This window comes from Eretmochelys imbricata, chromosome 11 (genome assembly GCF_965152235.1).
Source record: "Eretmochelys imbricata isolate rEreImb1 chromosome 11, rEreImb1.hap1, whole genome shotgun sequence".
NCBI classification, from domain to species: domain Eukaryota; kingdom Metazoa; phylum Chordata; order Testudines; family Cheloniidae; genus Eretmochelys; species Eretmochelys imbricata.
The window spans coordinates 72,306,615-72,331,229 of NC_135582.1; positions in this window are offsets into that span (position 1 = coordinate 72,306,615).

The window sequence follows — 24,615 nt, forward strand, 5'->3', positions numbered from 1 at the left end:
GGTCAACCTCGTTAACGTCTATGCCCCGACATCGGGCCTGGAGCGGCTGCAATTCTATCAGCAGACGTCCGCCTTTCTCAGCACCTTGGATCCTCATGAGTGCCTGGTCCTGGGTGGGGTCTTTAACACCACCCTTGAGGAGCAGGACCTCTTGGGGACTGTGCAGTGCCCGGCCGCCGCGGACGTCCTCCGGGAGATAGTCGAACACCACTCCCTGGTGGACGTCTGGCGTGACCACCACCCGGATGACATTTCCACGTTCACCTTTGTCCGGGTGGAGGCCCGCCACTCCCGGTTGGACTGCATTTATTTATCATGCTTCCACCTTTCACGAGCCCACTCCTCCAGCATCCAGCCAGCCCCATTTTCTGACCATCATTTAGCCACTGTGATGGCCTCCCTCTGAGCGGAGAGGCCGGGACCGGCCTATTGGCATTTTAACAACAGCTTGCTGAATGATGTGGGCTTCGTGACGTCCTTCCGGGAGTTCTGGCTGGCCTGGTGAGGGCAGCAGTGTGCCTTTCCCTCGACGCGGCGGTGGTGGTACCTGGAGAAAGTGCGCGCCTGGCTCTTCTGCCGTGACTACACCCGGGGCGCCCACCGACAGAGGGATGCAGCGATAGAGCAGTTGGAACGGGAGGTCTTAGAGCTGGAGAGGCATCTGGCCACCAGCCCTGAGGATCCGCCCCTCTGTGGAGCATGCTGGGAGAAGCAGGAGGAGCTCCGGGCCCTCGAGGACCATCGGGCCCGGGGTGCCTTTGTTTGATCCTGCATCCGTCTCCTTTGGGAGATGGTTCGCGGCTCCCGCTTCTTCTATGCCCTGGAGAAAGGAGGGGGGCCAAGAAACACGTCACCTGCCTTCTGGTGCTGGCAGAAGACAGCACCCCCCTCACGGATCCGGTGGAGATGTGCGGGAGGGCGAGAACCTTCTAGCAAGCCTTTTCTCCCCGGATCCGACCAATCCTAACGCTTGCAGAGTGCTCTGGGAGGAGCTCCCTATGGTCAGTGCGGGTGACCGAGACCGACTCAAGCTGCCTCTCACTCTGGCCGAGTTCTCGGAAGCCCTCCGTTGCATGCCCACCAATAAATCTCCGGGCATGGACGGGCTGACCGTGGAGTTCTACCGCGTGTTCTGGGACATCCTCGGCCCAAACCTAGTCACCATCTGGGCTGAGTCTTTGCAGAGCGGGGTCCTCCCTCTTTCGTGCAGGCGAGCCGTGCTCGTCGTATTGCCGAAGAAGGGGGACCTCCGCGATTTACGAAATTGGCGTCCCGTCTCAGCAATCTCGCTGCGACTAGGGTCCATGCTGGTGGACGTGGTCCACCCAGACCAGACCTACACCATCCCGGGCCGCAGCATCTTTGAAAACCTATATCTGGTCCGGGACCTTTTGGAACTCAGGTGTAGGGATGGTCTGTTGTTTGTCCTCCTGACCTTGGATCAGGAGAAGGCATTTGACAGGGTGAACCACGGGTATCTCCTAAGCACTCTGCGAGCGTTTCGTTTTGGACCCCTATTTGTGGGTTTTCTTTGGGCGCTGTACGCCTCCGCAGAGTGTCTGGTCAGGCTCAACTGGACCCTGACCGAACCGGTCAGCTTAGGGTGAGGAATACGGCAGGGGTCACCCCTCTCGGGCCAGCTGTACACTCTGGCAATCGAGCCCTTCCTCTTGTCTCCTCCGCAGGAGGTTGACGGGGTTGGTGCTGCGGAAGCCGGAGCTGCGGCTGGTCCTGTCGGTGTATACCAACGATGTGCTCCTCGTGGTCCAGAACCCGGGCGACTTGGCACGGGTGGAAGCTTGCCAGGCCATCTGTTCGGCAGCGTCCTCCGCCCAGGTCAACTGGGTCAAGAGCTCTGGCCTGGTGGTCGGGGATGGCTGGCAGGCGTGCTCCCTCCCACCCGCGCTTAAGGCCATCCGGTGGAGCGCGGGTCCGCTGCTCTATCTCGGCGTTTACCTTTCTGCCACGCATCCCTCTCCACCGGAGAACTGGCACAATTTAGAGGCCGGGGTGATAGAGCGGCTCCGGAAATGGACAGCACTTCTCCGGTGCCTCTCCCTTCTCTCTTGTACTCTCCTGTAGCCATCTGACCTGACCCTCTCACAATAGACATGGACATACTAGCTTTGATCAGAGTAGCATGCTAAACATAGCAGCATAGCCCTGGTAGGATGGGCTAACTGCCCTAAGGACAACCCAGTCGGACGCATTGGGCATGTACTTGGGATGGCTAGCCACTTTCGACATTTGCAGCACTGTGGCTGTGCTTTTCTTTTAGTGTGCTAGCTCAATCAAAGCTTGTGTGGGTATGTCTACCTGACCTGGAAATTACGTCTCCATTTCCAATGTAGACATACCCAAAGTACAGATGTGCTTCTTCCTTTACAATTGCTTGAGAGTAGAGACTGACCCTCAACCTCTCTCTATAGGTGAGCCCACTAGCATGGGGTAGTTGCCAGCAGGTTGACATCTTCCTCCCCACAGCCCTTGGCAGAATGAGTGAGTGGTCAGAATCCTATCCTCAGATGACAGGTTTCAGAGTAACAGCCGTGTTAGTCTGTATTCACAAAAAGAAAAGGAGTACTTGTGGCACCTTAGAGACTAACCAATTTATTTGAGCATAAGCTTTTGTGAGCTACAGCATCCGATAAAGTGAGCTGTAGCTCACGAAAGCTTATGCTCAAATAAATTGGTTAGTCTCTAAGGTGCCACAAGTCCTCCTTTTCTTTATCCTCAGATGCTGCAGGGTCTCTTTGAAACCATAGCAAGCTGGTGCATTTTAGAGCAGTCTCCGAGCTACTGTAATCTGCACCAGGGACTGGGCAGAAATTGGAGAGCTGTAACTGCTTTCTGTCAGCAGAGGATTTGAGCCAAATCCTCTCTGATCTGCAGCCTAGCCAAAGTGAGGAATGCTGAGTGTGGAAAGTCTGCTAGCCTTGTTGCTGGCAAAGCACCTGGGAGAGAATGCTGTGTGGACACAGAAGCACAGACAAACCCATCCATTTATTTCCAGATCTCTGCTTTGAGGGAGCTGAAAAAAGCATCCGGGGTGTCTGCATGCAAACAAGCATGGTGATGTGAATCTAGAAGCAGAGGATCCACAGGCAAATTTTCCAAAAGGAACCTTCTAAAACAGGGACGGGCAAACTTTTTGGCCTGAGGGCCACACTGGGGTTCTGAAACTGTATGGAGGGCCGGGTAGGGAAGGCTGTGCCTCCCCAGACAGCCCAGCCCCCTCCCCCTATCCTCCCTCTCCCACTTCCCGCCCCCTGACTGCCCCCCTCAGAACTCCTAACCCATCCAACCTCCCCTGCTCCTTGTCCCCTGACCGCCCCCTCCCAGGACCCCACCCCATATTCAACCCCCACTGCTCCCTGTCCCCTGACTGCCCCGACCCCTATCCACACCCCTGCCCCTGACAGACCCCCCAGGACTCCCATGCTTATCCAACTGCCCCCTGCTTCCTGCCCCTGGACTGCCCCCCGGGACCCCCTGACCCTTATCCAATCCCCCCGCTCCCGCCCCCTTACCATGCCGCTCAGAGCACCAGGACTGGCAGCCGCCCCCTGCCTGGCCGGAGCCAGCCACACCACTGCACAGTCCAGAGCACCGGGGCAGGCCAGGCTCTGCAGCTGTGCTGCCTGGTAGGAGCTCACAGCCCCACCCCCCGGAGTGCTGGTGGCACAGTGTGCTGAGGCAGGAGAGGGGAGACAGTGCGGGAGGGGCCAGGGGCTAGCTTTCCTGGCTGGGAGCTCAAGGGCCAGGCAGGACGGTCCCGCAGGCCATAATTTGCCCACTTCTGTTCTAAAACATGCAAATGATTCATAGATTCCAAGGTTAGACATGACCTTTGTGATCACCTGGTGTGACCTGTATAACACAGGCCAGAGAACTGCCCCAAAATAATTTCTAGAGCAGATATTTTGGAAAAAGATCTAATCTCAATTTAAAAATAACCATTGATGGAGAATTCACCACAACCTTTGGTAAATTGTTCCATTTAGTTACTAACAGGGATAATTTACACCTTATTTCCAGTCTGAATTTGTCTGGTTTCAATTTTCAGCCATTGGATCACATTAGACCTTTCTCTGCTAGACTGAAGAGTCCATTATTAAATATTTGTCCCCCAGGAAGGTAGTTATTGTCTGTGATCAAGTCACCCCTTAACCTTCTCTTGGTTAAGCTAAATTGACTGAGCTCCTTGAGTCTGACACCATAAAGTATGTTTTCTAATCCTTTAATCCTTATCAAAGCTCTGCCCTGATTGCTCTCCAATTTATCAACATCTTTCTTGAATTGTGCTCCCCAGAATGGGTCACAGGATTCCAGCAGTGGTCACACCAGTGCCAAATACAGAAGTAAAATTACTTCTCTGCTCCTACTTGAGATTCCCCTGTTTACACCTCCTGGGATCGCATTAGCTCTTTTGGCCACAGCGTTAGGCCTATCATTACTCAGGTCATCCCATTTTTTTAAGACTGGCACATTAACTTTCTTCCAGTTGTAATGATTAGCACATTTCTGAAGCTAATATCTGGGCACTCCCTACAAACACCAGGATGTCCAAATCCTTGAATTGCTCTCTCAGAACCACTTACTTAAAGGGTCAGATGCCAAGAGGTGCCAGGGTAACTCCAGCACGCTGCTGTTTGTAGGCTTGGCAAATTTAGATTTTTAGTTTTTAATGTGGATGGAGAATATTTATGTTGAAATAAACATTTGTTCAATTTTGATTGATTTTTAAAATGTTCAGTTGTGGGAAATTATGGGAGGGTTTAGAGAATTATTTAATGACAGTAGATGTCGAGATTCAAGAAGTTTAAGCTTTAAATCTCATAAAATATGCATTGTCAACATCACATGTCAAAATAAACAAAGTAAATAGCCTTAAATCAAACTCTAAGTTCTCATGCAGCATTTTTATTATTTACCTGTTTTTCAATTTCAATTATTATTATTGATGTAAATATCTTTTCATTGGTTTGTGTGTGTACAATGAAACTCATTTATTGTCATTTACCGATTAAAAGTCACATCCTTCCAAGCCAGGTGGGGAACTAATGCAGACACTTGTGCTAATTGCCCTTGAGCATGTTTTTTCTGCTCATCGCTTTGCAAATATCCCTGTGTGCAATACTACCAAGCAAATGAGTCTCTCTAGTTCTTGTCAGAGCTAACATGGTACAGTCGTGTGTCTGAATTTAAGCTGTAGAAAATACTGAGTGGAATTACAGCAAAAAGTGCTTAGAAAGGCACAATGAAATTAATAGAGCAAGAGAGGAAGCGCATTGCGGAGAAAGCATTCCTCAGATGCCAGTTTTGAGGGTCATTCCTCATTAGCTCTTTAGGGCCTTGTGGCTGAAAGATACCCCATGTATTTACTCACCTATATCAGCTTTCTTGGACTGTCTTGTGTTTTATGTTAAGTTCATAGCATACCAACAGAGAACTTACATAAAAACATAAAATACTCTTGCTGGACAGTTGCAATGTACCACTGCTTTAGTTCTTAGAACTCAAAAACATAGAGAGCAGCCTGCTTTCTCTCGCCCTGCCTTACTCTAAACTGGCTTTCTGCGGATTGAATACTGCTAGGCTCAAATTGCACAAATCCTTACAGAACCCCAGTCTGCAAGCAGAACCAGGAAACCCCCTGACATTTAAAGTGTCAGCTTATAATTTTTCGACAGTTGTCAATACACCACAGCTTTGTAAAATTTCTACCATTTTTCCTTACCACAAAGAACTACTCATTCACACTGAGGAGAGAAAGCTTGTGAGCCATGAAGAACCTGCTGGCCTTGAGCCATTCCCCTGTCCCCCATTTGGTTAAGACAGATGCATCAGAGTCTCTAGCTTGCTAATGTGGGCAGGTAGACTCCATCTCCGCCAGTTCATACAAATGCTAATTATCCAGAGCTAATTGGTCACCTCCTTGGCTAGTGCTCCATTAATAGATTTTAGGGCCAGAAGGGGACACTGTGAAAAGTCTAGTCTGACCTCCTGTATTACACAGGCCAGCAAACTCCCCCAAAATAAGTCCAGGACAAATTCCAGGACATATGCCCACTTTTGTCAAAGAAGTGGAGTGCAGAGGAAAGTGGAGGGGGAAGCGGCGATGCCAGCCCCGTGCATGTGGGGGGTAGGGCTCAGGTGGGGGGCAGGTAGGGCCTGGTTGAGCAGTGATGCCAGTGCCACAGGGGAGGGAAGGGAGGGCTTGGGTGAGCAGCGATGCCAGCCTCACACGGAGGGGCTCGGACTGGCCCCACGCATAGGGCAGAAGGGGGCCTTCGATGGGCCCCAAAAGGGCAGGAAGCAGGGAGGGCTCGGGCCGGCGCAGTGTGTGGGGAAGGAAGAATCATAGAATATCAGGGTTGGAAGGGACCCCAGGAGGTCATCTAGTCCAAACCCCTACTCAAAGCAGGACCAATCCCCAACTAAATCATCCCAGCCAGGGCTTTGTCAAGCCTGACCTTAAAAACCTCTAAGGAAGGAGATTCTACCACCTCCCTAGGTAACACATTCCAGTGCTTCACCACCCTCCTACTGAAAACGTTTTTCCTAATAGCCAACCTAAACCTCCCCCACTGCAACTTGAGACCATTACTCCTTGTTCTGTTATCTGGTACCACTGAGAACAGTCTAGATCCATCCTCTTTGGAACCCCCTTTCAGGTAGTTGAAAGCAGCTATCAAATCCCCCCTCATTCTTCTCTTCTGCAGACTAAACAATCCCAGTTCCCTCAGCCTCTCCTCATAAGTCATGTGCTCCAGTCCCCTAATCATTTTGGTTGCCCTTCACTGGACTCTTTCCAATTTTTCCACATCCTTCTTGTAGGCCCAAAACTGGACACAGCACTCCAGATGAGGCCTCACCAATTTCGAATAGAGGAGAATGATCACATCCCTTGATCTGCTGGCAATGCTCCTACTTATACAGCCCAAAGATTGGGGGCAGGAAGGTGGTGAAACACTGGAATGCGTTACCTAGGGAGGTGGTAGAATCTCCTTCCTTAGAAGTTTTTAAGGTCAGGCTTGACAAAGCCCTGGCTGGGATGATTTAATTGGGGATTGGTCCTGCTTTGAGCAGGGGTTTGGACTAGATGACCTCCTGAGGTCCCTTCCAACCCTGATATTCTATGATTCTATGATTCAGTTTTCTATCCACCTTATAGTCCATTCATCCAGCCCATACTTCTTTAACTTGCTGGCAAGAATACTGTGGGAGACCATATCAAAAGTTTTGCTAAAGTCCACTGCTTTCCCCTCATCCACAGAGCCAGTTATCTTGTCATAGAAGGCAATTAGGTTAGTCAGGCATGACTTGCCCTTGGTGAATCCATGCTGACTGTTCCTAATCACTTTCCTCTCCTCTAAGTGCTTCAAAATTGATTCCTTGAGGACCTGCTCCATGATTTTTCCAGGGACTTTGATAACATGGAGGACTAGTTCTACAATTTATCGGACCTTTAGCTTGAAAAGACAGGCCTCCAAAAGCATAGGGCCCATCTCCGTACGGTCCCATCACCACTAGGTGATGGTGGGTGCAGTGGGGCACGTATAACAGAGAATTCCCCCTTCTGGAAATGGGTCTCCAGGAGGAAAATAGTGTCAGCTCAACAATAAGAGTGAAGACAGTCTGTGAAGGAGACAGACCCTTCTCGGGGGTGGTCCAAGACTGGAACGAACTACCCCAGGTCCTAAGCTCCATCTTCCTCTCCAAATGTAAGGCACATTTCTCTGACCTTGTGTTCAATATAAACACAGCACAATCAATATATATATAATATTTAAAAGACACCCTACCAAAACAAGGAACTCCACTGCACATGCTTCTTCCTTTGGGGAGAGGATGAGAGACCAAACAATATGTGCTAGATGTGTTGTCATATTGCTTAATGCACTATTGGAAGGTGATGACTTGAGCATACAAACCTAAAGAGAATAGAAGACTAGCCCGTGAGCTACAGTGTCCCAAGTAGCCACTTCTAAAACTCTTCAAGCTGAGTCCTCAGCCCCTGCAGTGCACCTGGAGGTATGGCCCTCCATGCTAAGGAGTAATTCCACCCTGTTAAAGCTAAGCTCCAGGTGCCCAGTTGGGAGGGGGCTTCAGAAGTCATCCCCCCTCATTTGTTTGACCTTCTCCCATGAGGGCACGTGACACCTCGAAGGGAGCCCAGAGGTGTGTGGAAGCAGTGGGGCTTTGATTCTGCCTCCAGAGCCAGGCATAGGGCATATGTGGGCCATAGTAGCAGACTGAATTCTTTGCTGGTCTTCGTCATCTGTCACAGGACAGGACTGCAAAAAGTCCCACCTCTGTCATGTGATAGGAGCCAGTGTCCATTGACTCAAGGGGAGACTATTGGACAGCATTCTGCCTTCCCGAGAGTGGGCTGGCCACTGTGGGGCCTACAAGGCCCTGGGGAGAGCTTATTGCATGCAGTGGCATCTCTGGCTTGGGAGACTGAGTCTGTCTTGTGCACGGAATGCAGGCACGGCCAATATATGTGCACGTATTTCATGTGGAAGGCAAGACTCTGGTTTTAACTGCATGGTTTTGTTGGGTAACGGAGGTTGCTGCTGGAGTACAGATACACTGAGTAACTGAACCAGGTCATCACCCAATGACAAAAATACTGCCACTGCTTAGGCATGGACCTGTGACTGAACCTTTCTGCTTTTTGTGAATGTTGCGATAGGCTCTTCAAGACAGACATGCAAAGTGGGCAGTAACCTGTTACATGATACTTGGAGGTCTGAAGTGGAGAGCAGCAGTCTTATTTCAATGCCACGCTGTATAACATCAAGTCAGATCACACCACCGTAATCCATCCCCCAAGCAGTGCATATGAATGAGAAGAGGAAACGTTTTCACTATGGTGACACATCCTTGTGAGACCCCAATCTGGATTTATTGAGGTAGTAAAACCCTGCTGTATCTAGACTGTAGCTGAATAGAAGGCTGCAGTTTATAATGCTACCAATCTGGCACCATTCACAATTACTAAAGGTATACTTTATTTTTTAAAAAGTTAAATTAACGAGCACTTTCTCGGCATGGTTTCTCTGTGACCCAGCTGCTAAGACTGTGGTTTGCTACTTAACATCAGCGCTTGGCAGCACTTCTTCTATTCATCTCACAAATGACTTTTATTTCAGTAATTATGAAATAGATTGCCTATTTTAATCAGCTTAGTCTTGTAATGTTCCTCCTTCCATACTCTGGGCCTGATTCTGCTACTCTTGCTCCGGTCAGGAGTCCCATCAGGGCCATTAATCAGGGTTAATTAATTAATTTCTGGAAGCACTATTCCCAAAGGCTTCACTGTTGGGAAGCTCTTGTCATATCATATGAAGGATGCTCATTATAATTACCAGCTGGCCAATGCTTTGCTATCCCTGTTGGCTACCTCGTCTATGATAGGCTATGGTTCCAAAGGAGATATAAACATTAAGAGCCAAATTCAGAGGTGAGTCAAGTTACACCAATTTAATCTTCTAGCTCTGCAGCCTGTATCTCCCACCCTTCATTAACTTACACCACTTCTTCTGCCTCCACAGCCTGGAAGCTACACCAGCTTACACCCCCTTCTGCAAAGACTGCTGCAGGTGTCCGAGAACACAGGAAGGAACTTCCTTGACACACAGCGTGTGTGTTTGTACAGCACCTAGCACTCTGGGGTTCTGATCTTGGCTGGGGCCTCTGCACAGCACTACTGTAATATAAATAGATGTGTCTGCAGGGCTTAGATTTCCTTAGGCATCAGGGAAGGGGGTGAAAGTGTGTCTAATGCAGCATAACTGAGTGTAAGGAGAACTGAGACCCCAAGGCTGCAGGTTACTCCATGTGGACAGGCCCCTGTACTCACACAGGGCAACCGGCAGCATCAGAGCCAAAACTATTATTTATTTGTAGCATCTCACTACCCCAAGGGAGATCAGGGCACCATTGTGCTAGGTGCTTGTTCAGGCACATACATGGAGGCAGTCTCTTCCCTGAAGAGTTTACAGTCTAAAGAGACCAGCCACAGATAGGGAAGAGATATAACACAGTGATGGCCGGCCATTAGCATGTTAGTGCTGTGATTTGTTGTTGTTGGTTTTGTTTCTCTTTATGGGGGGCGGAGGGTCAGATTTTGTTGAAAGCAAATGAACTAACCAGAGGAACTGGGAAAGGGAGCTTGGAGAAAGGTGAAGAGAAGGGGATAGGAGAAAGTTTCAATGAAGAACAAATCAGCAGAGGGGAAATTTGGTAAGGGGCTTTCCAACCAGAGATTGCAGAAATATGCCTGTGAAAAATTGGACTCAATCTGAAATGACAACTCTTCCGTAAATGTTCCATGGGGCTGCCTTTCCCCTGCTAGCTGGCAAGATGTGAGCTCCCTGAGAGCAAGGAGTAACTCAGTTTGTGCTGGAGGGAGTGGAGAAAGCACAGGACTTCGATAACTGCTTCTAGGAAGGTTTCAACACACTGAATTTTTCTCAGCCAAGTGCAGTTCCATTCACTTGATTTGTGGTTTTTGTTGCCAAAAACTCTGGTTGAGGCTAGGCAACCTGCACTCCCTCCCTGAGAGATCCCAAGCCTCTGATCTGTCCCCCTCTCCTGCTTCTGCAGTCCAGAGCTCTTAGGGCAGGCCACTTCCCAAGGGCCTCTGTGCCCTGAGGGTAGGTAGAGTTTCGCACTGATGTCAGGCTCTGGGGTGGGAAGAAAGCAGGCTTAGGGAGGAGACACATGGAATGGATAGCACAGCCCTGCTCTTTCTCAGGGAATGAGTTTTCTCGCTTCACCGTAATTTCCTGAACACCATCTGCTAACCAGTGAAGGCACAACTTAGCCCATGGAGGCACACTCCCGCCCGAAGGAGAGGCTGTCACGCTGCCCCAGGGGGAAGACTGGATTGAAGAGGCACTCCCAGGTGCAGGGGGAGCATACACACCCCATCCTGTCACACTGCTGCACAGCCAGCTGGGCTGGGGAAGCAGAGCCATGGCTTCTCCTTCTTTCTCCATAGAGACAGAGGAGGCACTCAAGGAAGTAAATAGGGAGCCTTCCATGCAAGATGGAGCGAGTGGGAGTTCATTACTCCCTCCCAACACTGAAAACCTAAGGCTTGTCTAGATTAAGGAACTTGCACTAGTGTAATTACTATACACGGGTGCAAACCACCAATGCAGAGTACTCCTGGGGGAATTCTGCACCACTGCGCAATGCAGAATTTTGCAGAAATTAATGTTGTGTGTGCAGAATTTCCTTTCCCCCACAGAAATGGGCTGCAGTGCTGCTAGCCGCCACTGGACTTGGCAGAGCCCAGCTCCCACATAGAAGACACTGCTGGCGGGAGGGAGAGGGAGCTAGAGGGTTCCTGGCAGCTGCAGTTCCCAGCGTGCCCTGAGGGAAGGAGAGGGCGGTGTGCAGGAAACTCTGTGCAAGCCTGGGACCGAGCATCAGGTTGTTTCTCCCTCTGGATCCCTGGGCTCTGGGGAGGGAGAGAGATAGGTGTCTGGGCTGGGGGGACCCCATGGCTGGGCTCTGGGGGTATGGGGGTGTGGGTGTCTGGGCTGGAGGGGGCCCCGGTTTTGCTCTGGGGAGGAGGGGATTCGGATGTATTGGCTTGAGGGGGCTGCAGGTGCACTCTGGTGCGGGGGAGGGGTTGTAGGTATCTGGCCCCCTGGCTGGGCTCTGGGAGTTGGGAAGGGGGCAGAGAAACAAAAACTGGGTTGTCGTAAGGGTTTTTTTAACTCTACTTCTGTGGGAATGTTTGTGTGTCTGTATTGTTACAGACATATTTGCTGACAGGTGTTTTGAAATAAATTACCAAAACAATTGAAACTGGCATGATTATGTAGTCTTATTTTGACAAATAACATTTGCAGAATTTTTAAATATTGTGTGCAGAATTTTAAAGTTTTGGCACCGAATGCCCCCAGGGGTATCAGAGACATGGTGCTGTAGCAAAGCAGGGCTCGTGTGTAGTAAGTCATGCTGGTGCAAGCTCTGTTTTATACCAGTGTAGTTCATCTTCACTGCGGGCCTGTACTGGGGCCAAAACACCAGTCCGGCCCGGGCCCTGCATCAGGGCCAGACAGAATCTAGGCCTATAGAAATACAAGTGAGAGCACAGTGACATCACCTGACCCCCTTCTAAAAATCCCCAGGCTGCTGGGACATGTTGATGAAGGCTATCCAGTGCTTTCCCGGTGTGTTTCAGTGCCAAATAATGTCCTAATTCCAATGTTAGCTGGCAAGTAGCAGCCCTTTGCACTTTGTCAACTACAGGGTTAATGATAGATGAGTAGTTTCTGTTGCATTTAAACACAAGTCTAGTTAACTCTGAGATATGTTAAAAACAATGGTGGTTTCCTTTAAGTGACCTTCAGCTGTCCAAGGTCCTCTGGTGAATGTCGTATTATCCAGCACAGAGAAAGGATGTGGGGAAATGATGGGTGAATGGTGGTGGCTGTTCATTCAGCAAAACACGCTTTTCATTGTGCTTTGGAAAAGGAGCTTTAAAAAATGTGGCCTGGGGGAGAGAGAACAGCAGCTTAACAACAACAGACTGCAGCCCCCTGCCTGCTTCCCAGTGTGCACCTTTCCAAGGGCAGGCTAGGAAACCTGTGATCGTCTTTCCCTGTGTAGACAACTGAGCTGAGTCACAACCCACACTAAAGAGCTTAGCTGCTAATCTGTTTGCAGTAGCGTCACGGGAATCTTACTGCTCAGGGGTGAGTTAGAAAAGGCATTATGGGACAGACCCAACTTCCTCTGAAATCTGTGGAAAGTTTCTGGTTGATTTTCATCTGAGCTGGATTAAGCCCATGAATGCTGGAAGAACCTGGAAGAACATAGCTCTGTCTAAACTGGACATTTATGGAATATTCACTGATGTTTCAAGAATGATTTAACCATCTTTTGGGAGCTAAGTGATAGCTTGTTTTGTCCCAAGTAGGGGGCTGTCCCAGGAGGAGATTGAAAACCAGACTGTGACTCATGAAAGGAGACTCAAGGAGCTTGGCTTGTTTAGCCTAACCAAAAGAAGGCGGAGGGGAGATATGATTGCTCTCTATAAATATATCAGAGGAATAAATACCAGGGAGGGAGAGGAATTATTTAAGCTCAGTACCAATGTGAACATAGGAACAAATGGATATAAACTGGCCATGAGGAAGTTTAGACTTGAAATTAGATGAAGGTTTCTAACCATCAGAGGAGTAAAAAGAAAAGGAGTACTTGTGGCACCTTAGAGACTAACCAATTTATTTGAGCATAAGCTTTCATGAGCTACAGCTCACTTCATCGGATGCATTCAGTGGAAAATACAGTGAGGAGATTTATATACACACAGAACATGAAAAAATGGGTGTTTATCATGCACACTGTAAGGAGAGTGATCACTTAAGATGAGCTATTACCAGCAGGAGAGGGGGGTGGGGAAGAAAACCTTGTGTAGTGATAATCAAGGAGGGCCATTTCCAGCAGTTAACAAGAACATCTGAGGAACAGTGGGGGGGAGGGGAGGAAATAAACAAGGGGAAATAGTTTTACTTTGTGTAATGACTCAACCACTCCCAGTCTCTATTCAAGCCTAAGTTAATTGTATCCAATTTGCAAATCAATTCCAATTCAGCAGTCTCTCGTTGGAGTCTGTTTTTGAAGTTTTTTTGTTAAAGAATAGCCACTTTTAGGTGAGAAATCGAGTGACCAGAGAGATTGAAGTGTTCTCCGACTGGTTTATGAATGTTAAAATTCTTGACACCTGATTTGTGTCCATTTCTTCTTTTACGTAGAGACTGTCCAGTTTGACCAATGTACATGGCAGACGGGCATTGCTGGCACATGATGGCATGTATCACATTGGTAGATGTATAGGTGAATGAGCCTCTGATAGTGTGGCTGATGTGATTAGGCCCTATGATGGTGTCCCCTGAATAGATATGTGGACACAGTTGGCAACGGGCTTTGTTGCAAGGATAGGTTCCTGGATTAGTGGTTCTGTTGTGTGGTTGCTGGTGAGTATTTGCTTCAGGTTGGGGGGCTGTCTGTAGGCAAGGACTGGCCTGTCTCCCAAGATTTGTGAGAGCGATGGGTCGTCCTTCAGGATAGGTTGTAGATCCTTGATGATGCCTTGGAGAGGAGTGAAGTTCTGGAGCAGCCTTCCAAGGGGAGCAGTGGGTGCAAAAGACATATCTGGCTTCAAGACTAAGCTTGATAAGTTTATGGAGGGGATGGTATGATGGGATAGCCTAACTTTGGCAATTAATTGATCTTTGACTATAAGCGGTAAATATGCTCAATGGCTTATGATGGGATGTTAGATGAGGTGGGATCTGAGTTACTACAGAGAATTCTTTCTTGGATGTCTGGCTGGTGAATCTTGCCCACGTGCTCAGAGTTTAGCTGATCGCAATATTTGGGGTCGGGAAGGAATTTTCCTCCAGGGCAAATTGGCAGAGGCCCTGAGGGTTTTTCGCCTTCCTCTGCAGCGTGGGGCATGGGTCACTTGCTGGAGGATTCTCTGCACCTTGAAGTCTTTAAACCATGATTTGAGGACTTCAGTAGCTCAGACATAGGTTAGGGGTTTATTACAGGAATGGGTGGGTGAGATTCTGTGGCCTGCATTGTGCAGGAGGTCAGACTAGATGATCATAATGGTCCCTTCTGACCTTAAAGTCTGTGATCCCCAGGTCTTGCCTTTCTCCATGGGAGCAGTAAGCAATACCAGCCCTACACCTGCTACAGATTGCCTCTCCCTCCACAGAACCTCGACTCTGCTGGCCAAAAGCTTGTTGGGATGGAGCCAAGGGGCCACTAAACTGTGTAGAGGGGAGTGGCAGCCTGGGAGATGGTGCTCACTCCTCCATGCTGCTTTATGGGTAACTGGTCCTCGAAGCAAAGGGGTATCCAACTTGCCTGTGTAGACACATCACTAAGGTCACAGTGTGGCCCTTACATTTGTTTAGAGTGGGAGGAAATCACAGTAGTTATAGTTAACTAGTTGGCAGCTGGTATCAAGCGGAGTGCCCCAAGAGTCGGTCCTGTGGCAGGTTTTGTTCAATATGATGATTAACAATCTGGAGGATGGCGTGGATTGCACCCTCAGCAAGTTTGCAGATTACACTAAACTGGGAGGAGAGGTAGATACACTGCAGGGTAGGGATAGGATACAGAGGGACCTAGACAAATTAGAAGATTGGACCAAAAAAATCTGATGAGGTTCAACAAGGACAAGTGCAGAGTCTGGCACTTAGGATGGAAGAATCCCATGCACCGCTACAGACTAGGGACCGAATGGCTAGGCAGCAGTTCTGCAGAAAAGGACCTAGGGGTTACAGTGGACGAGAAGCTGGATATGAACCAACAGTGTGCCCTTGTTGCCAAGAAGGCCAATGGGATTTGGGGCCAATGGGTATAAGTAGGGGCATTGCCAGCAGATCGAGGGACATGATTGTTCCCCTCTATTCAACACTGGTGAGGCCTCATCTGGAGTATTGTGTCCAGTTTGGGGCCCCACACTACAAGAAGGATGTGGAAAAATTGGAAATCATCCAGCAGAGCGCAACAAAAATGATTAGGGGACTGGAACACATGACTTATGGGGAGAGGCTGAGGGAACTTGGGATTGTTTAGTCTGCAGAAGAGAAGACTGAGGGGGGATTTGATAGCTGCTTTCAACTGCCTGAAAGGAGGTTGCAAAGAGGATGGAACTAGACTGTTCTGAGTGATAGCAGATGACAGAACAAGGAGTAATGCTCTCAAGTTGCAGTGGGGGAGGTTTAGGTTGTATATTAGGAAAAACTTTTTCAGTAGGAGGGTGGTGAAGCACTGGAATGGGTTACCTAGGGAGGTGGTGGAATCTCCTTCCTTTGAGGTTTTTAAGGTCAGGCTTGACAAAGCTCTGGCTAGGCTGATTTAGTTGGGGATTGGTCCTGCTTTGAGCAGGGGGTTGGACTAGATGACTTCCTGAGGTCCCTTCCAACCCTGATATTCTATGAAAGTTGCAAAACAGTTTCAATGGTGGTAGTATAAGAGTAATATCTAGTGCTCCTCATCAGCAGATCTTCAAAGCACTTTGCAAAGGAGGTCCATATCACTACCCCCATTTTACAGATGGGGAAACTGAGGCACATAGGGACAGGATTTGCCCAGGGTCACCCAATAGGCTAATGGCAGACCTGAGAATAGACCCCAAGTCTCTCCAGTTACAATCCTAAGACACGCTGCCTTCCTAACCCCCTTAATATTGCCCAAACAACTTTCTGAAAACTTGTAAGCAAGGGCGTCCCATCCATATAGGCGAACTAGGTGGTTGCCTAGGGTGCCAAGTTAAATGGGGCGCCAAATTTGAGGGGAAAAAATCAAATTTAAAAAAAAATAAAATGAAAAAAATACAAATAAAATAACAAAGTTATCATTATTTCAGTTCCCATGCACATACAGAGGGAATATGAATTATAACTCATTTCTCTACATTTCTGAGAATTTATTAATATGTCAAATATTTACTGCAAAAATAAATAATATTTTAGTGAATTTTTTTTTCAATTTGCAACATAGGATGAAGATGACCCACTCCGCAATTTCGATAAGAAATAATTCAGCCACAATGGAACACATCTGCCAGCGGATGAGACACACCCACTCAGAACCCAAAACAAAGGTTCAAAGGGAATTTCTACTTCGCAGTCCTTGATACCGCTATTCACTCGGTTGACGAAAGATTTCAACAGATGCAGCAGCTAGAGCCAGTATTTGGCTTCCTGTATGATATTCACAGATTGCAAAAGAAAACAGCAAAACAGATAAGAGAATTTTGAATAAAACTGGAGTCAGCATTGACTCGTGAAAATTCAAAAGACATTGATGCTACAGATTTGTGTAGTGAGCTTCAGGCTTTTTCAAGACAACTTAAGAAACATTCCACTCCTGAAAAAGTACTGAAGTTTGTTTGTGAAAATAAACTCTCAGACAGTTTTCCAAACATTTTTATAGCTCTATGCATTCTTTTAACTTTGCCAGTTTCCGTAGCTAGTGGGGAATGTAGCTTCTTAAAGTTAAAACTGATAAAAACATATCTGCGTTCAACAATGGTGCAAGAGAGACTTGTTAGACTTGCCACAATGTCAATAGAGCATGAAATAGCTGGAAAACTGGATCTAAAAGAACTAGGTTTCAGAGTAACAGCCGTGTTAGTCTGTATTTGCAAAAAGAAAAGGAGTACTTGTGGCTCCTTAGAGACTAACCAATTTATTTGAGCATAAGCTTTCGTGAGCTACAGCTCACTTCATCGGATGCATACTGTGGAAAATACAGAAGATGTTTTTATACACACAGACCATGAAAAAATGGGTGTTTATCACTACAAAAGGTTTTCTCTCCCCCCCCACCCCACTCTCCTGCTGGTAATAGCTTATCTAAAGTGAGCACTCTCCTTACAATGTGTATGATAATCAAAGGTGGGCCATTTCCAGCACTAATCCAGGTTTTCTCCCCACCCCCACCCCCCAAAATCACCCTCCTATTGGTAATAGCTTATCTAAAGTGATCACTCTCCTTACAATGTGTATGATAATCAAGGTGGGCCATTTCCAACACAAATCCAGGGTTTAACAAGAACATATGAGGAACTGTGGGGGGGGAAGGAATAAACAAGGGGAAATAGGTTACTTTTTATAATGAATCAACCATTCCCAGCCTCTATTCAAGCCTAAGTTAATTGTATCCAATTTACAAATTAATTCCAATTCAGCAGTCTCTCGTTGGAGTCTGTTTTTGAAGTTTTTTTGTTGAAGGATAGTCACTTTGAGATCAGAAATCGAGTGACCAGAGAGATTGAAGTATTCTCCGACTGGTTTATGTATGTTATAATTCTTGACATCTGATTTGTGTCCATTTCTTCTTTTACATAGAGACTGTCCAGTTTGCCCAATGTACATGGCAGAGCGGCATTGCTGGCACATGATGACATATATCACATTGGTAGATGTGCAGGTGAACGAGCCTCTGATAGTGTGGCTGATGTGATTAGGCCCTGTGATGGTGTCCCCTGAATAGATATGTGGGCACAGTTGGCAACAGGCTTTGTTGCAAGGATAGGTTCCTGGGTTAGTGGTTCTGTTGTGTGGTATGTGGTTGCTGGTGAGTATTCGCTTCAGGTTGGGGGGCTGTCTGTAGGCAAGGACTGGCCTGTCTCCCAAGATTTGTGAGAGTGTTGGGTCGTCCTTCAGGATAGGTTGTAGATCCTTGATAATGCGTTGGAGGGGTTTTAGTTGGGGGCTGAAGGTGACGGCTAGTGGCGTTCTATTATTTTCTTTGTTAGGCCTGTCCTGTAGTAGGTGACTTCTGGGAACTCTTCTGGCTCTATCAATCTGTTTCTTCACTTCTACAGGTGGGTATTGTAGTTGTAAGAATGCTTGATAGAGATCTTGTAGGTGTTTGTCTCTGTCTGAGGGGTTGGAGCAAATGCGGTTGTATCGCAGAGCTTGGCTGTAGACAATGGATCGTGTGGTGTGGTCAGGGTGAAAGCTGGAGGCATGTAGGTAGGAATAGCGGTCAGTAGATTTCCGGTATAGGGTGGTGTTTACGTGACCATCGTTTATTAGCACTGTAGTGTCCAGGAAGTGGATCTCTTGTGTGGACTGGACCAGGACCCACCATCAACCTCAGCCTGGTCCAGTCCACACAAGAGATCCACTGCCTACAGACAGAGTCCTTGCCTACAGACAGCCCCCAACCTGAAGCGAATACTCACCAGCAACCACATACCACACAACAGAACCACTAACCCAGGAACCTATCCTTGCAACAAAGCCTGTTGCCAACTGTGCCCACATATCTATTCAGGGGACACCATCATAGGGCCTAATCACATCAGCCACACTATCAGAGGCTCGTTCACCTGCACATCTACCAATGTGATATATGCCATCATGTGCCAGCAATGCCTCTCTGCCATGTACATTGGTCAAACTGGACAGTCTCTATGTAAAAGAAGAAATGGACACAAATCAGATGTCAAGAATTATAACATTCATAAACCAGTCGGAGAACACTTCAATCTCTCTGGTCACTCGATTTCTGATCTCAAAGTGACCATCCTTCAACAAAAAAACTTCAAAAACAGACTCCAACGAGAGACTGCTGAATTGGAATTAATTTGTAAATTGGATACAATTAACTTAGGCTTGAATAGAGACTGGGAATGGTTGATTCATTATAAAAAGTAACCTATTTCCCCTTGTTTATTCCTTTCTCTCCACACACAGTTCCTCAGACGTTCTTGTTAAACCCTGGATTTGTGCTGGAAATGGCCCGCCTTGATTATCATACACATTGTAAGGAGAGTGATCACTTTAGATAAGCTGTTACCAGCAGGAGAGTGGGGTGGGGGGGGGAGAGAAAACCTTTTGTAGTGATAAACACCCATTTTTTCATGGTCTGTGTGTATAAAAAATCTTCTGTATTTTCCACAGTATGCATCCGATGAAGTGAGCTGTAGCTCGCGAAAGCTTGTGCTCAAATAAATTGGTTAGTCTCTAAGGTGCCACAAGTACTCCTTTTCTTTTTGCTAAAAGAACTAGTGACTGACTTTTCAAAACTTAAAGCAAGAAAAGTCATGTTTTAAGAGAACAGAGTGTTTTTTATTTGGAGTGTTTTGTAAATACAGGTTAAAGTTCATTGAAGAGTTTTCTTATTTCTTTCTATATTGGATGTGGTAGTAATGGCAGTTAAAGCAGGATAGCATAATGGATGATTTTGGATTTGTAATAATAAAAATTATCATTAAAATTGTTTATGCATTTTTATTTGAAATTGGACTGAAATATCATCTAGCTGTCATGTACAAATCTATCGTGAAAATTTTGTGTCTCTATTTTATCTGATCTCAGAAACGTTAGTTGGACAGATGGATGGACGGAAAAACCGAATAATTAAGCCTCTGTTAAAAAAAAATCGTTTAAAAAATATTAAAAGGAAAAAAGGGGCAAAATGTTTCCCAGTGTACCAAAAACTGTATGGTTCGGCTAGGGTGCCAGTTGCTGACAGCTAGTCTAGGACGGCCCCTGCTTGTGAGCAGTCACTTTTTCCCCTTAACTCTCTGCCCAACGGAGAAGTAACATTTTTTGAGAATTTTGGAGCAAGGTCCCTTCTGTTGGGGTGAATTCGAGAGGAATCCACGTTACCCACAAGTTGAAAACACAAATCACCTACAGCTCTTTGAAGAAGGCTACAGCAGAACTGGTACAAGCTTTGCGTTTGGCATACATATAGGCCCTGATGCAAAGCAAATTTAAAAGCAAATTTAGACTCCTATTGACTTCAGCAGGCTTTGGCTTAGGTCCATATTCTTTACTGAGATGCTGTAGATTTGCTTGGTTTGCTGGGGACATGGACAGAAATAAATATATACACATAACTGAAAAATCACTTCTGAGCATGCTCATTAGCTGTCCGCTAATCTTAAAAGGCTGAGTCCATATCCCTTTTGTGATATCCATGCGTGTTTTTCCTTCAGACTGCTTTGAGGAAGACATTTAAGGAGAGAGACTTTCAAAGGCACAAGTGGGATTTGTCCCCAGTGTAACAGGGCAGCCGCATATTTGTTCCCCCTCCCGCTGAAACCCAATGACAGGTTTCAGAGAAGCAGCCATGTTAGTCTGTATTCGCAAAAAGAAAAGGAGTATTAGTGGCACCTTTGAGACTAACAAATTTATTTGAGCATAAGCCTTCGTGAGCTACAGCTCATTTCATCGGATGCATTCAGTGGAAAATACAGTGGGGAGATTTATATACATAGAGAACATGAAACAGTGTAACCCAATGTAAGTTGAGTGCCCAGTTCCCACTTGTGCCTTTGAGAATCTCCCCATACACGTCCTCTTGAAACCAAATTCCCTTAGCGTTAGGGAGACGAGAGATCCAAGGCAGGACAAAGCAATTCAAACCCTCTGATCTCTAGGGGGTGTCCAGCATTTTTGCTGCATCTAGTAAATTATCAGTTTTCATTGTAAAATCTTCATTTTCGCTAATGCCAAGAGATAGCTATCGCAGTGGGACCACACATGCTACCACCATGTTACACGTGGCTCTGATCCTGCTCTGGGACTGTATGGGCCAAGGGTTCTCAATACAGGATTGGGGCCTTAGCCATACAGGAGAATGTGTCCGGTCAAATAATGACCTAATCCAAGAGTTCCAATGAGTTAACCTTAAAGTCAAGGGGGCTACGCACATGAACAAGACTTATCCAAGTGAGTACAGATTTCAGGATCAAGCCCAGTAGAGCCACACAGTTTCCTTGTCCTTATCAACTTTGTTACAGTGCTCTGAGATCTGCAGACAAAACTCTTCATATATGCTAAGTATCATGGTGGTGGTATTATTAGCCCAGGGTTTTTTCCAGGCTGCACAGTTCCCTGCCTACCCCATGTTATTACCAGCATGTCAGATTGATTAGGCAGACCACCATCTGAGCTTTTGCTTACTCTTAGAAGTCTGTGAACAATCTAATTGCCCATGGTTTTAAGTTACCACATGGCTCTTTCTAAACAAACATATTTATTCCTAAGCATTAGAGAAAACATATTAAAAACATTAAAGAACCTACAGGCATGCTAATAAACTGACCAGGATTCAGCCTGTTTCTTGATTCAGCTTGGGCCTTTGATCTCCTTAGCCTTCCGGAACAGATAATCAGTAGACAATGGTTCTCTCCTCAGGGCACAGCTTCAAAAGGCAAGGTTTTTGCATAACTACAGGGGAGTAACTTTTCATTTGCCTCCCCTGAAAGATTCCCACTTTACTCTTTGTCCCAGAAGTTCATTCCCGTCTGTCCCATTGTTAAAGATCGTTCTTTGACTCTCCTAATACTGCCCAAGGTTTACACTGGCTACATGTCCCTCCACGCTCCTGAGAAGTTACATACAATTCCACAATAATATCTGAACTTTGTGTTTTTAATATAATACAATGGACTCCTAAGGGACTTCAACTTGATTCAATAAAGCTTTCCAAGGATACCATCGGAAATTGCCACACATCTGTCTCACTGACACTAAGGGAGACCATCAATGCAAATTTCACACTTCTGTCTTCATGTTTTAAAATGAACATCATTCCAAGTGATGCCCCAGATTGCTGTAACAGACAGAAATATGCTTTCCTCTTTCCCCTTTTTCAGTTTGCAATGTGTATTTGACAGCGCTGTGTACTAAGATTCACTGTTTCCTCTGATCTGGCAAATACTGGTAACTTGCACTCTGCTGAATAGGGATGGACTTCAGCAAAGCATTTAAGCATGTGATTTTAAGTCCATTCAACAAAGCACCTGTCGGCATACTGAAGTCTCACTGAAGTCAACAGGACTTAATCATGAGCCTAAAGTTAGGCACATGCATAGGGGCCACTGTTGCCTCTAAGCTGTGCGCATGTGCGAATGCACACAGATCCTAAACCCCATGCACATGGGGAAACACCGTGCACACAAAAATTTGCACAGAAGCACAACAATTTGCACAGAAGAAATGTTTTGCGCACATGGCCTGTTAAAAATTTGCACAGAAGAAATTTTTTGCACACCCGGCCTGTCAAAAATTAGAGGGAACATTGGTAGGGGCTATGCTGAATAAATATGGATGGCTGAACTGAGGCATGACTAATCCCTATGCATGTGTAAGTGTCTGCAGCAGGGGGCCCTTTAGTCCATTTCCTTTGTTGTGTGAGTATTTGACAAAGCTTTAGGCAAGAGAAAAACAGCTGGAAAGACCGGAAAAAGCAGTTGTAAGCCCACAAACTGGCACAGGGCTCCAGGGTGGAGGGTAGCACCTGCAAGGAATTGCATTTCATGTTATGAACAGCAGCCTGTATATTAGCTTTGGAAAGTCCTTTTAAACACAAACAATTTTCTCTCTTCTTCCTCCTTTCCAAAAAAAAAAAAAGAAATGCAAAGTGTAAGAATGTCAATGCTACTTTAAAGGCTGTATTTGCACTGCACACTGAAATGGGTACTTATGGGTTTGCACTGCATGGGATGGGTTTGCACTGCACACGCACATGGGTACTTAAGACCATCTGCAGACCCACCCAGGGTTCTGGGTCCTTATCCCCCACCTCTGTAGTGGGTGGAGAGGCGGTCTCTGCTCCACCCCCAATGAAGGCACCAGCCAGCATAGCGGAGACAGCATAGTAGAAGGCCGTAATTTGCTGTAGGTATGGCTCAGCATTAAGGATGGAGCAAGGCACCTAAGCAGGTGCCCACTGGCAATGCATACATGCATAAAATTCTACTTATGCTTTGCTGACTCAGAGCCTAAATTACTATCCCAAGTGGGGAGGCTCGTGTGTCAGTAGCTATGTGCAACCCTTTGTCCTTGTGGCACTATCTAGGCCTAAGACTGTGCAGTTAAAGGTTGCACACAGCCATGAAAGTCTACAGTGGAGGTGTAACAGATAGGAATTGGATAGCATCCCTTACATAGCTTGTGAGCCTGCCAGTGGCCCTCACTGTCGGCTGCTTCAGAAATCAGCAGAACAGCAGCGAGTATCTGTAACTACTAGGCCTTGCGTATTGTATGTAGTTACGTTATTTGGATCCCCACCGTGGCCACGTGGTAGCTACATATTCCATCTGTTGTGTATGGTTCCAACAGCTGCACTGCACTCCTACAGCACTCATTTTCTACTTCCACTTTACATAACCAGTGTGTGTCTTAATAAAAAGGCTGGTGTGAAATGTGCACCATAAAACACATAAGCTGTGCAACACAGCCCAGCTAATCTTCGTATTTTCCAGCTTTTTAAATAAGTTCCCTTATTCTTTTTGTGAATACAGACTAACACAGCTGCTACTCTGAAACCCGTCCTTATTCTAACGTTTTGCATTTATGCTATGGTGGTGCTAGCACAGATACGGATAACAATCTGGGGAATACTGAGCATATGTTAGAGTGATTCCAAGATCTTCTATAGCTCAGGTTGCAGCCAAGTTTATTTTAAATCTCGCGTTGGAGTCCGCTCGATAATCCACAAGAAGTATCAGATCATCCTGAAAATGGATAAGTTGAGTCAGAAGCTGGGGTAGGCTTTGGGCAAAATTTGAGGTCAGCTGCCCAAGCAGTTCTTGAGTTACAGTACCCTTAAAAAGGAGCTGTATTCGAAGTTCCAGTCTATCTAAGAGCTGTCAAGCAGGCAGATGGCTGCATTATGATAATTGTACACTGTGGTCACTCACAAGGTGCAAGGCCAAATGGTTTCAGTGCCCAGTAAGTGCAGTTAAGAACTGCCGAACAGTGACTCTTGCATTGAGTCCCAATTCTAGGCCATATGGCCTCCCTAATACACTTATCCTTGCTTATGCTAAAGCTCTTCATTGCTGAATGATGTGCCTGAGTCCTTGGGCACATGTTAATTCATCTTACAAAATAGTTCACATGCAGGGAGAAATTGGATTTGCTGATAAAGATTCCTCCTAGTGCAGATATCTCTGCATATGGAGAATGAAAGAGATTGCAGGAGAGGTAGAGATAAAGTAAAACAGCATTCAAGGACCCTTGAGGATGAGAGGTCAGAGAAGCAGACAGCCGGGCCTCGCTGTGATAGGAGGGGTGAATTATTAACAGG